We start from the raw sequence: 16,393 nt of genomic DNA on the forward strand, positions 1-16,393 counted from the left end.
CCTTTGAGGACAGGTGGAGAACAATGGGAGAAGAGGGATACGATGAAATAAAGAAAGAGAAACACGATGACAGTAATGTGTTGTGAACTGAAGAGAATAACTAAGTCAGCCTTGGGCCCCTGAGAGGAGGCAAGAGAGGAGGAAGAGGTTCCTCAGGGGCAGCTGCAAAACTCTCCTGAGCTAAGTTTAGCCCCTTCCTGCATCCTTCCCTGGGTGTGGTAGGGGCACCAAGTTGCTTTCTCCAGTGTGATCCTATGCCCTTCTTATCCCTGATTGGTTCAGGGATGGGTGCCTGACTCAAGCTCAGCCAATCAACTCATTTCCTTTTATAGACAGCTTTGATGCTCAGTAGAGGCACCCTAGTTTAGGGTAAAGGGCAAACTCCAGCCAAAGTAAATTACAACATGGCTTCCACTGCTGACCACGTGAGCTTGGGCACATGATTTAGCCTCTAAGTCCTGAGTTTTCCTGTCCATATTGTAGGAATATATAATACCCAACGTACAGGATTGTGTGAAGATTTCATGAATGAATGAAATCCGTGTACAGTGCTTAGAACAGTGCCTTCCTTAACAGGACTCTATAAATGTTGGCCATGACTGTTTTCTAGTGAAAAATGAAAGTTGCTCAGTCGTGTCTGACTCTCTGTGACCCCATGGACTACACAGTCCATGGAATTCTCCAGGCCAGGATACTGGAGTGAGTAACCTTTCCCTTCTCCAGGTGATCTTCCCAACTCAGGGATCAAACCCAGGTCTCCTGCATTGCAGGTGGATTCTTTACCAGGTGAGCCAAAAGGGAAGCCTGATTGTTTCCTAAGAACTTGGTAATTGAAAGACTAAAGAGAGGGCTGGATCTGGGCAGCTAATCAGTGCCAAGGAGTAAGTCACTTCCCTGTTGTGTGAAGTATTCTCATTATTTTATCCCCAGGGGCCATAGAAATATCATTGTTTTGTCTAATACTTGAAAGGTGAAAAAGGTTGGAAATTATTGCTAAGCAGGGGTCAGACTCCGGTTCAATTCCTGAGGCTTCACTATACTAAGACCTTGAGCTCACCTCATACTTCAGTATCTTTGCATTCTATCTGATACCCACACCCTCCCACCCCTTTTTGTGCGTGAAGTTAAAGTATATTTCTGTCAGCTACCTACAGAATCCTGGTAAAGAGGGTCATAATGACAGTGAAGACTCCAAGGCTCAGTCTCTGAGCTCATCTCAATGTATGGTCACTTCCATTCTGTCATCCTTACAGTGAAGGTCACCCTTACACACTGATGACCAAGTTAAAAATTCTTGAAAAACAAGTACAAGATCATATATCCCTCTTGCTACCATGATCAAGTCCTAGTTCATACAAAGTGTAGCCTAACAACCTCAGCACACAGAATTTTATAAAATCTGGATTTTACACAGGATTTTCTGGAGGTAACAACACATTTGTGACTTCATGAGCTTTAACTATGTTGACAAAAAAGTCAGTTCTTGCCCTTACTCATTTACCCCTATTCTGGTAAAGTTCTATTTACTATTTCCTAATAGAATGTTTATACAACTGTTTCTGAAAAAAAAAATCATTTTCAGTTTTTGGAAAGGGTGGTCAAGGCCTTATTGGGAATTCAGACTTGCGTATTAAACAGATAAATAATGGATTTCAATTTCCTAGAACAAAAGTACCTAGGAGAGAATGTGAAAATGTTTCAGGAAGGAGGAACAAACAAAAACCCTTCCTTGACCTTTGGAAGTCAGAGAATAATCCACAAACTGATTTAGGCAATTTCACCACTTTGAAGGTTTTCAAAGAAGACTAATTTCTGTTTGTTCAGCCACCATTTGGAAGTGCAAAGATCAGGGACATCAAAAGCTTTATCTGAGCTTCGAAATGTGTTTGTGAAATTGCAAATATGCCATGGAGGCAATTCTCGGAGATCTGCATTTTGACAGTTTTTATCTATCAGTTTGACAGGTGCCATCTGATCAAGTGGGTGGCCCTTCCGGCATGCCAAACGCCTTCTGGACGCCTTCCAAAGGCAAGCCAGAGAGAAAGGAAAACCAGCCATTTCCTGTGACTGGGAGTCAGGGGCAGCTGCTGAAGGGGTCTATAGTGACTTCCTGAGGATGTTTAGTCAGTCACTACAGTGGTTAAAAGCTTTTGCATAAAGTCCGTGGTCCACACTTCCCAAAGAGCAGTATTAAATCTTCAGAATCATAAAGTCTAGTCATCCTTCAGTAGGAAGTACAATAGCCATAAAATTTATCTGAGTGAGTCAGCCCAGGCCCGACAGGGTACTCCACAGTCTCAGGAACCCATAGTCCTTTCTGTTTGCGTCTCTGCTGAGTGTGCTTCCCAAGTTCACTTCGTGGTTCAAGTCTGGTGCTGCTGCTTCAACCTTCCAAGAAGAAAAAGGATGGGAGGAGAAGGGCACACCCACCTCCGCCAACTCTCGTCAGGAGACTTTCTGGAAGTTTCTCATGCTACTTCTGGTTTTAAGCCATTCGCCAGAACATAATCATGTAGCTACCTCTAATCACAAGGAGGGTTGTAGGATATACTCTAGCAAAGATTTAAGGGGTCTGTTATCACTTATAGAAAAGGTAGACCGGATTTTGGTGGACAATTAGCTAGCCCTGCCCTATCACCTTTCAGGACTCAGCTCAAATGTCCCTTCTTTGAGAGAGACCGTCTGAGCCCATCCTCTCAGGAGCAGGCTCTCCTCACTGACTCTCTCTCATGGAACCTGTTTGATTCCTCCATAGGAATGATCTTGTTCATTTGTTTCCTCTTACTTTTTCTGGCCTCAGTCCCCCAGTGGAACAAAGCTCCCTGAGTCCAGGAGCCTTATCTGTCTTGTTGCTCTTCACTCTGCCCACAGTAGCTCTCAGTACCTGGCACCCAACAGAATAAACATGTGGAATGAGCAACAAAATAGTGCCCTTACAAAGAAAACCACTGAGATTAAATATATAAGCTCTGGGGTTGGACAGCCTTGATTAAAATCTTGCCTCACCTCATTAATAATGTGACTGTGGGTAAGTGACTTAACTTGTCTAAGCCTTGGTTTCTCTTTTTGTAAAAATGGAGAGGAGGACTTTTGGAAGAATGAAAAGGGTGCATATGTGTGAAGCGCTTAAGTCTCGGCCTATTCGAGAGTGAACGGTCAATAAGTTTATATATGCTCACCAAAATGATTTTTAGTTTTGTTGTTATTAGGATTTACCTAGTCCAAAGATTCAAAGGAGGCTTCTTGGAAGAAGGCATCTTAGGGAGAGTCCAATGGACAAGCAGGAGTTAACTAGACAGGAAAGGGGTGAGGAGGGCGTCACAGGGAGAAGGAAGTGCACCTGGAGAGGTCTTGGGGTCCGGGGGTGGGGCTGTGCGGGCTGAACCGGAATAAAAGGCAACTTGGCCAGAGTGAAGAGAGAAAAAGCAGCGCGCGCACAGATGGGGAAGGAAGACATGGCGCGCTAGGACACGCAGGGCCTCCATACTATGAATTTTATCTCAAGTGCAAAGAGGAGTTACCAGAGGTCTCCAGGCAACGGAGTGCATAATCAGGTTTATAAATCTTTAATATCATCCTGGCTGTGGTATAGAGAGGCAGTTACAGCATCAGAGTGACTTCCATCCATGAAACGGCTACTGTATTCTCACTTTCAAGTCCAAGTTAGCCCCCATCAAACATTGTGAGGCTCTGGGCGAAGAGCACAGAGCAGGAGGCCAGCTTGGGCTAGCTATTCTTGGGCTTCTTGACTGTGAGAAACTTTTAGATATGCTTAATATTTAAGCATTATGAATGAAACCATCAAACTCTTAAACTAAATGTGTTGTAGCATCCTGTTTTGAAAACTATACACACATAATGACAAAAAGTCAGAAAAATATAAAAAATGGTTGAATTTAATTATCATCCATGCCTGGGTGTTCTGTTATTGGGCTAGACATATATAATTTGAAATTTATTATACATGTATTCAAAAAACTGTATTTTTATTGCCTTCAATTTGGCAAAATCATGAATTGTGTTCTTATAATCCAGATTTTCACATAATTTGCACTCTGCTGAAAAAAATGTTCTACAGGATGAAAAAATTAAATGCACTTGTGTTCAAAGTCTAGAAAATTTGAATACATTTAATAAAAATGTAAATTAAAGTAAATGTAAGCAATTAAAATATTTGTATACATTTTCAGAAAAGTGACTGCTCTTCTAAAATGTTGAAAGTTAACTACTAAAGCCAGGGCAACTAGCCAAGAAAAAGATAAAAAGCATTCAAATTGGAAAGGAAGAAGTAAAATTATCTCTGTTCATAGATAACATGATATTATATGTAGAAAAAGCCAAAGATCCCACAAACTGTTAGAAGCAATAAACAAATTCAGTGAAGTCTCAGTGCACAAGATAACATATACAAATCAGCTGCATTTTTTAAACATTTATTTTTATTTATTTTTTGGCTGCACTGGATCTTAGTTGCAGCAGGCAGGATCTTTAGTTGTGGCATGTGGAATCTAGTTCCCCAACCAGGGATCAAACCCAGGCCCCCTGCACTGGGAGCTTGGAGTCCTAACCGCTAGACCACCAGGAAAGTTCCATGAGCCTCATTTCTCTATACTAACAATGAACCATTTGCAAAGGGAATTAAGAGAACAATTCCATTTATAATAGCATCAAAAAGAATCAAATACTTAGGAATAAACTTAACCAAAGAGGTAAAAGTCCTGTACACTGAAAACAACAAATTGTCGCTGAAAGAAATTGTCACAAATAGATATAAAGGCACTTGCTGTGGACTGAATGTTTGTGTTCTCCCCAAACCCATATTTTGAAGCTCTAGTCTTCAATGGATGATATTTGGAATTAGGGCTTTTGGGGAATAATTAGGGTTAGATTAGCCCATGAAGGTGGGGCCCTTGTGGTGAGATTATTGCCCTCATAAAAAGAGGAAGAGGCCTGAGATCTCTCCATGAGCACACACCAAGGAAAGATCATGTGAGCACGTATTATGAAGGTGACTGTGTACGGAAGAGGGCCTTCAGCAAGAACTGAATCAGATGGCACCTTGATCCTGGCCTTCCTAGCATCCAGAGCTATGAGAAAGAAATGTCTGCTGTGTAAGTTACTCAATCCGAGGTAAGTTGTTATAGCAGCCCAAGCTAAGACAGCATTCCTTATTTGTAGATTGGAAGACTGAATACTGTTAAGATGTCAGTATTATTCAAAGTGATTGACAGATTCAATGCAATCCCTATCAAAATCCCAATAGTGAACCTTTGCAGACATAGAAAATATATCCAAAAATTCATATGGAATCTCAAAGGATCTCAAATAGTTTAAAAAAAAATCTTAAAAAAGAACAAAGTTGGAAGTCTTATGCTTGTTGTTTTAAAACTCATAAAGTTATAGTAAGTGTGGTGTGTAATAAAGATAGACATATAGATCAATGGAATAGAAGAAAGACCTTAGAAACGAATACTTCATTTTATGTGGCAAATTATTTTTGAGAAGTGTGCCAAGACCATACAATGGGGAAAAGACAGTTTTTTTCAATAAATGCTGTTGAAAACCCTGGATATCCACATTCTAAAGAATGATGTTGGATGTTCATCTTATACCGTATACAAAAATTAACACAAAATGGATCAAAGGCCTAAAAGTAAATGTTAAAACTATAAAATTCTCTGAGGAGAACATAGGGGGAAGGCCTCATGACACTAGATTTGGCAGTGGCTTATAAGACGCCAAAGGGACAGGCAACGAAAGTAAAACAGAATCACATAAAAATGAAAAAATCCTCTGCATCAAAGAATGCAATCATTTTTTGAAAATTTATTTTTTTTTATTTTTTTATTTTTTTTGTCTGTCTTTTATTTTTTTTTATTTTATTTTTTTTAAATTTTAAAATCTTTAATTCTTACATGCATTCCCAAACATGAACCCCCCTCCCACCTCCCTCCCCAAAACATCTCTCTGGGTCATCCCCATGCACCAGCCCCAAGCATGCTGCATCCTGCGTCAGACATAGACTGGCGATTCAATTCACATGATAGTATACATGTTAGAATGTCATTCTCCCAAATCATCCCACCCTCTCCCTCTCCCTCTGAGTCCAAAAGTCCGTTATACACATCTGTGTCTCTTTCCCTGTCCTGCATACAGGGTCGTCATTGCCATCTTCCTAAATTCCATATATATGTGTTAGTATACGGTATTGGTGTTTTTCTTTCTGGCTTACTTCACTCTGTATAATCGGCTCCAGTTTCATCCATCTCATCAGAACTGATTCAAATGAATTCTTTTTAACGGCTGAGTAATACTCCATTGTGTATATGTACCACAGCTTTCTTATCCATTCATCTGCTGATGGACATCTAGGTTGCTTCCATGTCCTGGCTATTATAAACAGTGCTGCGATGAACATTGGGGTACATGTGTCTCTTTCAATTCTGGTTTCCTCGGTGTGTATGCCCAGAAGTGGGATTGCTGGGTCATAAGGTAGTTCTATTTGCAATTAAAAATAAATAAATAAATAAAAAAAAAAAAAAAAAAAAAGACTACCAAGCCACTGAAAAATATCACCTTCATTTTATTATTTTTCTTTTTTCTTGACTTTATTCCTTCTCAAGCTGAGCATCTATGGCTCATCATTCAATTATGCTCTTGGAAATAATCTGACCTCCTTTTTTCTTTTCCTCCATTGTAGTTGTTTGAAATAACCCAAACACTGAATAAATCTAAATATCTGAAAAAAAAAAAAAAAGAATGCAATCAACAGAGTGAAATGGTAACTCATGGAATGAGAGAAAATGCTTTCAAATCACATCTCTGGTAAGGGGCTGGTGCTCAGTGTTCAGTCACTTCAGTCGTGTCTGACTCTGCGACCCCATGGACCACGGCCCGCCAGGCTCCTCTGTCCATGGGATTCTCCAGGTAAGAACACTGGAGTGAGTTGCCATTTCCTTCTCCAGTGATAAAGTATGAAGTGAGGGTAAGGGGCTAATATCCAGAATATGGGCTTCCCAGGTGGCCCTAGTGGTAAAGAAGCTGCCTGCCAATGCAGGAAATGTAAGAACTGCAGGCTCAATCCCTAGGTCAAGAAGATCCCCTGGAGGAGGGCATGGCAACTCACTCAAGTACTCTTGCCTGGAGAATCCCATGGAGAGAGGAGCCTGGAAGGCTGCAGTCTATAGGGTCCCGAAGAGTCAGACACAACTGAAGTGACTTAGCATGGACACACATCCAGAATATATAAGGAACTTCTGCAACTCAGTGACAAGAAGTGACCTGATTAAAAGGCGGGGGGAGGACTTGAGAAGATATTTCTCTAAGAAGATATATACAAATAACCAGCAAGTACCTGAAAAGATGCTCAGCATCACTACTCTGTAGGGAAATGCAAATCAAGACCATAAGATACCACTTCACATGCATTAGGAGGGCTACAAAAAACAAACAAAAACAACACCCCACAAAAAGATCCCCCAAAATACAGGGGAAGAAACAGGAAGATAACGACTGTTGATAAGGAAGTAGAGAAATCAGACCTCTTGTGCACTGTTGGTGAGAGTGTAAGATGGTGTAGGCACTGTAGAAAACAGTATTGTGTTTTTTCAGAAAATGGAAAATAGAGGTGCCATATGACCCAGCAATTTTACTTCTGAATTTAAGCAGGATCTGGAAAAGACATTTATACACTCATGTTCATAAGAAATAACCAATAGCCAAGAAGTGGGAACAATCGAGGAATGGATTAACTTCAATGGATAAATAGATAAACACAATGTGGTATGAGATATAATGAAAAAGTTTTCAGCCTTAAAAAGGAAGGAAATTCTGACACATCCTACATCATGGATGAAACTTGAGGAAAAGTGAAACTCCAGTCACAGGACAGATGTGATATGATTTCACTTATATAGGGGACCTAGATAGCTCAGCTCATAAAGCATCTGCCTGCAATGCAGGAGACCCCAGTTCAGTTACTGAGTTGGGAAGATCCCCTGGAGAAGGGATAGGCTACCCACTCCGTTATTCTTGGGCTTCCCTGGTGGCTCAGCTGGTAAAGAATTCACCTGCAATATGGGAAACCTGGGTTTGATCCCTGTGTTCGGAAGATCCCCTGGAGAAGGGAATGGCCACCCACTCCAGTATTCTTGCCTGGAGAATCTCCAAGGACAGAGGAGCCTGGGGGGCTACAGTTCATGGGGTCGCAAAGAGTTGGACATGATTGAATGACTAAGCACAGTGCAGTGCAGGGTAGTCAGATCCAGAGAGAGGGAAAGTAGAAAGGTAGCTGCCAGGGGCTCGGGGGCAGACAGTCATGGATGTTACTGTTTTACAAAATGAAAAGAGCCCTGGAGATGGATGGTGATGATGACTGCCAAAAATAATGTGCATGTACTTAATGTCACTGAATTGTACATTTCAAAATTATTAAGATTGTGAACTTCATCTTATATATCAGTTCAGTTCAGTTCAGTTCAGTTGCTCAGTCGTGTCCAACTCTTTGTGACCCCATGGACTGCAGTACACAGGCTTCCCTGTCCATCACCAACTCCCAGAGCTTGTTCAAACTCATGACCATGGAGTCGGTGATGCCATCCAACCATCTCATCCTTTGTCGTCCCCTTCTCCTCCTGCCTTCAACCTTTCCCAGCGTCAGGGTCTTTTCCAGTAAGTCAGTTCTTCACATCAGGTGGCCAAAGTATTGGAGCTTGAGCTTCAGCATCAGTCCCCCCAATGAATATTCAGGACTGATTTCCTTTAGGATGGACTGGTTGGATCTCCTTGCAGTCCAAGGGACTCTCAAGAGTCTTCTCCAGCACCACAGTTCAAAAGCTCAGTTCTTCAGTGCTCAGCTTTCTTTATGTCCAACTCTCACACACATACATGACTATGGAAAAACCATAGGTTTGACTAGACGGCCTTAATATATATGTATATTCTACCACAATTAAAAATAATAACTTAAGTAAAAGAGAAATATAAATTATACTGAATAAATCTCAAAATTTTAAAATAAAAATATTAAAACATTTTCTTTTTAAATTTCAAAGTTTATGGAATGTTGATAATTTTACAAATATAAAACTATTTGCAGTTCTAGCATGAAATGTCCATCAAGTTGCTAATCTAAGTAATGGATATTAATATTAAATAACATTGAAAATATTAAATAATGCCATGTGCCACCATGTACAATTGTTGTGAATACCCAGCTTATTCATGAGTACTTTCAGAACCACAGATTGGAACATGATGAGAATCAAGACAATGGGTGCCCCACACTTCTGGGAAACACCTAATTATAAAAGAATACTGCTTTCTAAAAATCTCTTGATGAAAGTGAAAGAGGAGAGTGAAAAAGTTGGCTTAAAGCTCAACATTCAGAAAACGAAGATCATGGCATCTGGTCCCATCACTTCATGGCAAATAGATGGGGAAACAGTGGAAACAGTGTCAGATTTTATTTTTTGGGCTCCAAAATCACTGCAGATGGTGACTGCAGCCATGAAATTAAAAGACGCTTACTCTTTGGAAGAAGGATTATGACCTACCTACATAGCATATTCAAAAGCAGAGACATTACTTTGCCTACGAAGGTCTGTCTAGTCAAGGCTATGGTTTTTCCTGTGGTCATGTATGGATGTGAGAGTTGGACTGTGAAGAAGGCTGAGCACCAAAGAATTGATGCTTTGAACTGTGGTGTTGGAGAAGACTCTTGAGAGTCCCTTGGACTGCAAGGAGCTCCAACTAGTCCATTCTGAAGGAGATCAGCCCTGGGTGTTCTTTGGAAGGAATGATGCTAAAGCTGAAACTCCAGTACTTTGGCCACCTCATGCAAAGAGTTGACTCATTGGAAAAGACCCTGATGCTGGGAGGGATTGGGGGCAGGAGGAGAAGGGGACGACAGAAGATGAGATGGCTGGATGGCATCACCAGCTCGATGGACGTGAGTCTGAGTGAACTCCGGGAGTTGGTGATGGACAGGGAGGCCTGGCGTGCTGTGATTCAATGGGTCACAAAGAGTCGGACACGACTGAGCTACTGAACTAAACTGAACTGATTGCCTTCTTGCTGTCTGAGAGGAAAGGTTTGACAAGTGAAAGAATTTCTTTTCTTCTGGGGTACTTGTTTCCTCACCTCCTCTTGCTCTGAGGCAGCATCTATGTTCACAGCATTTGGATACAGTTGTCTCTCAAAGGCAGGACTTGAGTGGCAGTGTTTCTTTGGAGCCAACACGGCGTTGCCTGGAGGTGGATGCTTAGGCCCAAGAGTCTTGCTGTGCCTGCCTTGAGTGTCAGATAGCTGGTGACAGGAACACCCTTATATCTCTCAAGAAATTTGTTGTTTGTGTGAGTTTGTGATATGCAGGGCCCCTCTTTCTTGGGCCAAAGCGTGGCACTGTTCAAGCCCCACTTTCTAGTTCTCAAAATGAAAATAAACCAGTTAGACTGGATCTGTCCATGTAGTGAAGTCTAGAGGGGTCACCATCCAGAGGGTTTATGTTTGTCTGAGTGGGACTTTGGGGTTTGAATTTTCTAGATGTTAGCCACATTTTTTCAGCTCCATGATCTTGGAAAAGTCAATTGTGAGTTGTATATCCAGGATTTCTCATCTCTAAAATGGGAATTAAAATAGAGCTGACCTCACTGCATTGGGTGAGGGTTCACTGAGAAAATACACTTAAAGTTCCCAGCAACATAACTGGCCCAGGCTGGGCATTAGTGATAATCATGATATGATTTGGATGACAAGGTGAACATGGGAACATTCACAATCTTGAGGATAGACTGGTTGGTCCTTAGAATTAAGAGAACTAGTTGGATTAGGGTGTGACTTTATCATCAAGATCTGAGTCACAACTAAATGTTCTTTAAATCTGGAAGATAAAGTGAGGCTTTCTGAGGTGCCATCAGACTCGTTGATGTGTGGCTTGGGCAGATCTGGAATGGCCACCAGTGATAATAACATCAGATTCTTATAACATCAAATAAGAACATCCAAGGAACTTGGACATATTTAGGATATGCTGCATATATATGAATGTTTCTCTGTCAAGTTTCAGGACCAGGGGGAGGCTCTAACATCCGGGGAAAAGACCTTTACCTGAAATGGTGTAATTGATTGGTTGGAAGACCTGATTTGCTGAGAACTGAGTTCACCCGTCTCATCTTGTGTACAAAACCCCATTAACCATGCTTGTCACCATTCCATTACTGAACTGCAGATCAAAAGGGAAAGCAAAAAGGCAAAAAGAAAGAAAGAAAGAAAGAAAGACTTCAAAAGTAATTCCTTTCTGCTTCAAAAACAGTCTTGGGTTTTCTGGTTTAACTGAGAATTGAGAAGCAAGCATGCATCATTAATTTCTATGCAAAAACATTCTTCACTTCAAATGGCAATTAGTTGATAACATTTCTATCTCGTGTCGTGATGAGATTTTTATGCTAATCATCACATAGCAGTAAATTAATCATTTGGGCACAGTTAGAGAGGATGTATATTTCATGAGACAGATATAGATATCAAGATCTCTTTGATATTTACTCAAGGTAAGTGAGAAGCATCTCAAATTATTACAAGGGAAGCATACTGGGCAAATAGGTCTGTGTGGCACTGAAATGTACGCAGTGGAGGCACCTGAGGATTTTCAAAACACTCTTGGTGTCATTAATGTAATTATTGTGAGGAAGTTGGGGCACTCTGGGGAACTTCAATTCCAAATCATTCACAGAAATGCCAGAACCCTGAAAACCACATCTTTAACAATGTCAAGGGCAAATTCGGCAATCGACCTCCTTTTCCTCTAATCCACTCCTTTTTCTGTTATAGAATTCACCCTTTTCACATTGTACAATATTTAAATGGGTTTCTCTGCTCAATTTGCACTTAAGTCTACTCAGTCAAACGAATCAGAAAAGCATCTTGACCCTAAAGTCAAATTGGAAAGCTGCTGTGTGCATAGGAACTAGGCCACCACTCAAAATGAAATGCTGTTTCTTAGTAGATGAACAGGGCCTCTTACAATTTATGGAAAACAAGAGAATTGTACTTGAAAATGCCTGTAGCCATAGTGATTCAACAGCACGTGCTAAGCTACCTGGCTGCCTGGGAGACCTTAGTGATTACGATGTGCAAGTGGAGTTATCATGAGAAGAAACTCTTTAGACCCCTCTCCTCCTAATTCCTCATCCACCACGTGTTTCCCCAACCCCATGCAGCTCTCTGCAACTCCTATGCTATCACTACTACTTCTCACCCCACCCGCTGACACACTGCCCACTGCACACACTCACACTGTCCCCTGACCCAGCCCCTCCCTTCTCCTCCAGTAAGCCAGCAGCAGAGCACCCAATGAGGGCGTGCTTTTAGTTGGCATGTGCAATTATTATTTTTTTCCCCAGGGAACTAGAAAACCTTATGGGGAAAGGATGGGCTAAGATCCATCTCTAGGATATAGGAGGTGAAGGTACGCCTCCAAGCCTTGTGCAGAAGGTGGGGTTGGAGCAAAGGCTGCCTTTCCTAGAGGGACGGTGGGTGCAGACTCAGGAGGCATTTGGTGAGGTGGGGTGGAGTCTTGCCAGCTGGTGGCAAATTGAAGCTAGACTATAACTCTTTTTCAAAGTTGCTTCAAAACTTAAAATTCTAGAGTGAGTGGGGAGGATGGTGGTGGCAGAGAGTGGAGAACACAAAATGGGATGTATTTGAGTTCCACCATCTGGGAGGGAGATCTAAAGATGCTACCCAGGGCGACAAGCAGAAGGCATAGCAACTCCAAGTCAAAGGGAGGTGGGGCCCATGAGTGTCCCTCTCTGGTGATCTTGAAGGAAATGGAGACACTGGTCCAACAGGACATAAACATCCTATTTTAGGGAGCAACAAGGAGGCAGCTAGCAGCTTATGAGTTTATATAATAACTATGTACTTTAAATATAGAGAATACCCTGGTAGGTTAGTCAGTAAAGAATCTGCCTGCAATGAAGGAGACCCAGGTTCAATTCCTATGTCAGGAAGATCCCTTGGAGAAGGAAATGGCAACCCTCTCCAGTATTCTTGCCTGGAAAATCCGATGGCCAGAGGAGTCTGACGGGCTACCGCCCATGAGATCACAAGAGTCAGACATGACTTAGCGACTAAACCACCCCCACTTTATGTGTACTTATATATTATTTAAAAAATATATATATACTATTGTTGTTCAGTCACGAAGTCATATTTGACTCTTTTCAACCCCATGAACTGCAGCATGCCAAGCTCCTCTGTCTTCCACTATCTCCCAGAGTTTGCTCAAACCCATGTCCATTGAGAGAGTGATGCCATCCAGCCATCTCCTCCTCTGCCACTCCCTTCTCCTCCTGCCCTCAATTCTTCTCCAGCATCAGGGTCTTTTCCAATGAGTTAGCTCTTTGCATCAGGTGACCAAAGTTTTGGAACTTTAGCTTCAGAATCAGTCCTCTCAATGAATATTCAGGACTGATTTCCTTTAGGATTGACAGGTTTGATCTCCTTGCAGTCCAAGGGACTCTCAAGAGTCTTCTCCAGCACCACAGTTTGAAAGCATCAATTTTTCAGCAGAAAACAAAAGGAAGAAAGAATTAAACCTTGAAGCCTGAAAGACAATAGGCTTTAAAAAAATAATAATGAAAAAGGCAGAGAAATACTGTACAAATGAAAGAACAACTACTGGAAAAACCATGGCTTTGACTGTATGGATCTTTGCTGGCAAAGTGATGCTAATGCTTCTTAATATGCTATCTAGGTTTGTCATAGCTTTCCTTAAGGAACAAGTGTCTTTTAGTTCATGGCTGCAATTATTTGGAGTGATTTGGGGGTCTGCCGTGATTTGGGAGCCCAGCAAAGTAAAAATCTGTCATTGCTTCCACTTTGCCCCTTCTATTTGCCATTAAGTGATGGAACCAGATGCCATGATCTTTTTTTTAACGCTGAGTTTCAAGCCAGCTTTTTCTCCCTCCTCTTTCACCTACATCAAGAAGTTCTTTAGTTACTCTTCACTTTCTGCCATTAGAGTGGTACCATCTGCATATTTTAGGTTGTTGATATTTCTCCTAGCAATCTTAATTACAGCTTGTGATTCACTGAGCCCAGCATTTCACATGATGTATTTCTGCCCAGAAGTTAAATAAGCAGGGTGACAGTATGCAGCCTTATTGTATTTCTTTCCCAAGTCTGAACCAGTCTGTTGTTCCATGTCAGGTTCTGTTGCTTCCTGATCTGCATACCAGCTTCTCAGGAGACAGGTAAGGTGGTCTGGTATTCCCATCTCTTTCAAAAATTTCCACAGTTTGTTGTGATCCACACAGTCAAAGGCTTTAATATAGTCAATGAAGCAGATGTTTTTTTCTGGAATTCTGTTGCTTTTTCTATGATCCAACAGATGTTGACAATTTGATCTCTGGTTCCTCTGCCTCTTTGAAACCCAGCATGTGCACCTGGAAGTTCTTGGTTCATGAACTGCTGAAGCCTAGCTTGAAGGATTTTGAGCATAACCTTGCTAGCATGTGAAAAAGTGAAAGTGAAAATTGCTCAGTCATGTCCGACTCTTTGTGACACAACAGATTATACAGTCCATGGAATTTTCCAGGCCAGAATACTGGAATAGGTAGCTGTTCCCTTCTCCAGGGGATCCTCCCAACCCAGGGATTGAACCCAGGTCTCCCGCATTGCAGGTGGATTCTATACCAGCTGAGTCACCAGGGAAGCCCAAGAATACTGGAGTGGATGACCTATCCCTTCTCCAGGGTATGTTCCCAACCCAGGGATCGAACTCAGGTCTCCCACATTGCAGGCAGATTCTTTACCAGCTGAGCCACCAGGGAAGTTCAAGAATACTGGAATGGGTAGCCTTTCCCTTCTCCAGCGGATCTTCCTGACCTGGGAATAGAAACGGGGTCTCCTGCATTGCAGGAAGATTCTTTATCAGCTGACCTACCAGGGAGGCCCTGCTAGCATGTGAAATGAGTGCAATTGTATGGTAGTCTCAACATTCTTTGGCATTGCTCTTCTTTGGGGTTGGAAAGAAAACTGACTTTCCCAGTCCTGTGGCCACTGCTGAGTTTACCTAATTTGCTGACATAGTGAGCACAGCACTTGAAACAGCATCATCTTTTAGGATTTTAAATAGCTCAGCTGGAATCAGTCCCCTTCTCTAGTTTTGTTCATAGTAATGCTTCCTAAGACCCAAGATGTTCAGCTCTTTACTTCACACTCCAGGATGTCCAGCTCTAGGTGAGTGACCACACCATCATGGTTATTTGGGCCATTAAGACCCTTTTTGTATAGTTCTTCTATATATTCTTGCCACCTTTTCTTAATCTCTTCTGCTTCTGTTAGGTCCTTACCATTTATGTCCTTTATTGTGTCCATCCTTGCATGAAATATTTCCAACTTTCTTGAAGAGATCTCTAGTCTTTCCCAGTCTGTTGTTTTCCTCTATTTCTTTGCACTGTTCATTTAAGAAGGCCTTTGTATTTCCCCTTGCTGTTCTCTGGAACTCTGCACTCTCTCTCCTTGCCTTTTGCTTCTCTTCTTTCCTCAGCTATTTGTAAAGCCTCCTCAGACAACCACTTGCCTTCTTGCATTTCTTTTTCTTTGGGATGGTTTGGTCACTGCCTCCTGTACACTTTTATGAACCTCTGTTCATAGTTCTTCAGGCACTCTTTCTACCAGATCTAATCGCTTCTATTTATTTGTCACTTCCACTTATAATCATAAGGGATTTGATCTAGGTCATACCTGAATGGCTGAGTGGCTTTCTTTAATTTAAGCCCGAGTTTTGCAATAAGGAGCTGATGACCTGAGCCACAGTCAGCTCCAGGTCTTCTTTGAACTGATTCTTTAGAGCTTCTTCATCTTTACCTGCAAAGAACATATCAATCTGATTTTGGTATTGACCATTTGGTGATGTACACATGTGAAGTCATCTCTTGGGTTGCTGAAAAGGGCATTTGCTGTGACCAGCATGTTCTCTTGACAAAACTGTTAGCCTTTGCCCTGCTTCATTTTGTACTCTAAGGCCAAACTTGCCTGTTATTCTGAGTACCTCTTGACTTTCTACTTTTGTATTCCATCCCCTATGATGAAAAGAACATCTAATTTTCATGTTAATGCTAGAAGATGCTGTAGGTATTCATTGAACTGGTCAACTTCAGCTTCTTTGGCGTCAATGGTTGGGGCACTAACTTGGACTTGCTGTGATGTTAAATGGTTTGTCTTGGAAACAAACCAATATCATTCTGTTGTTTTTGAGTTTGCACCCAAGTACTGCATTTCAGACTCTTTTATTGACTCTGGAGGCTACTCCACTTCTTCTAAGGTATTCCTGTCCATGGGAGTAGATATAATGGTCATCTGAATTAAATTCTCCCATCCCATCAAT

Source organism: Ovis canadensis, chromosome 9 (genome assembly GCF_042477335.2).
Source record: "Ovis canadensis isolate MfBH-ARS-UI-01 breed Bighorn chromosome 9, ARS-UI_OviCan_v2, whole genome shotgun sequence".
Taxonomy (NCBI): domain Eukaryota; kingdom Metazoa; phylum Chordata; class Mammalia; order Artiodactyla; family Bovidae; genus Ovis; species Ovis canadensis.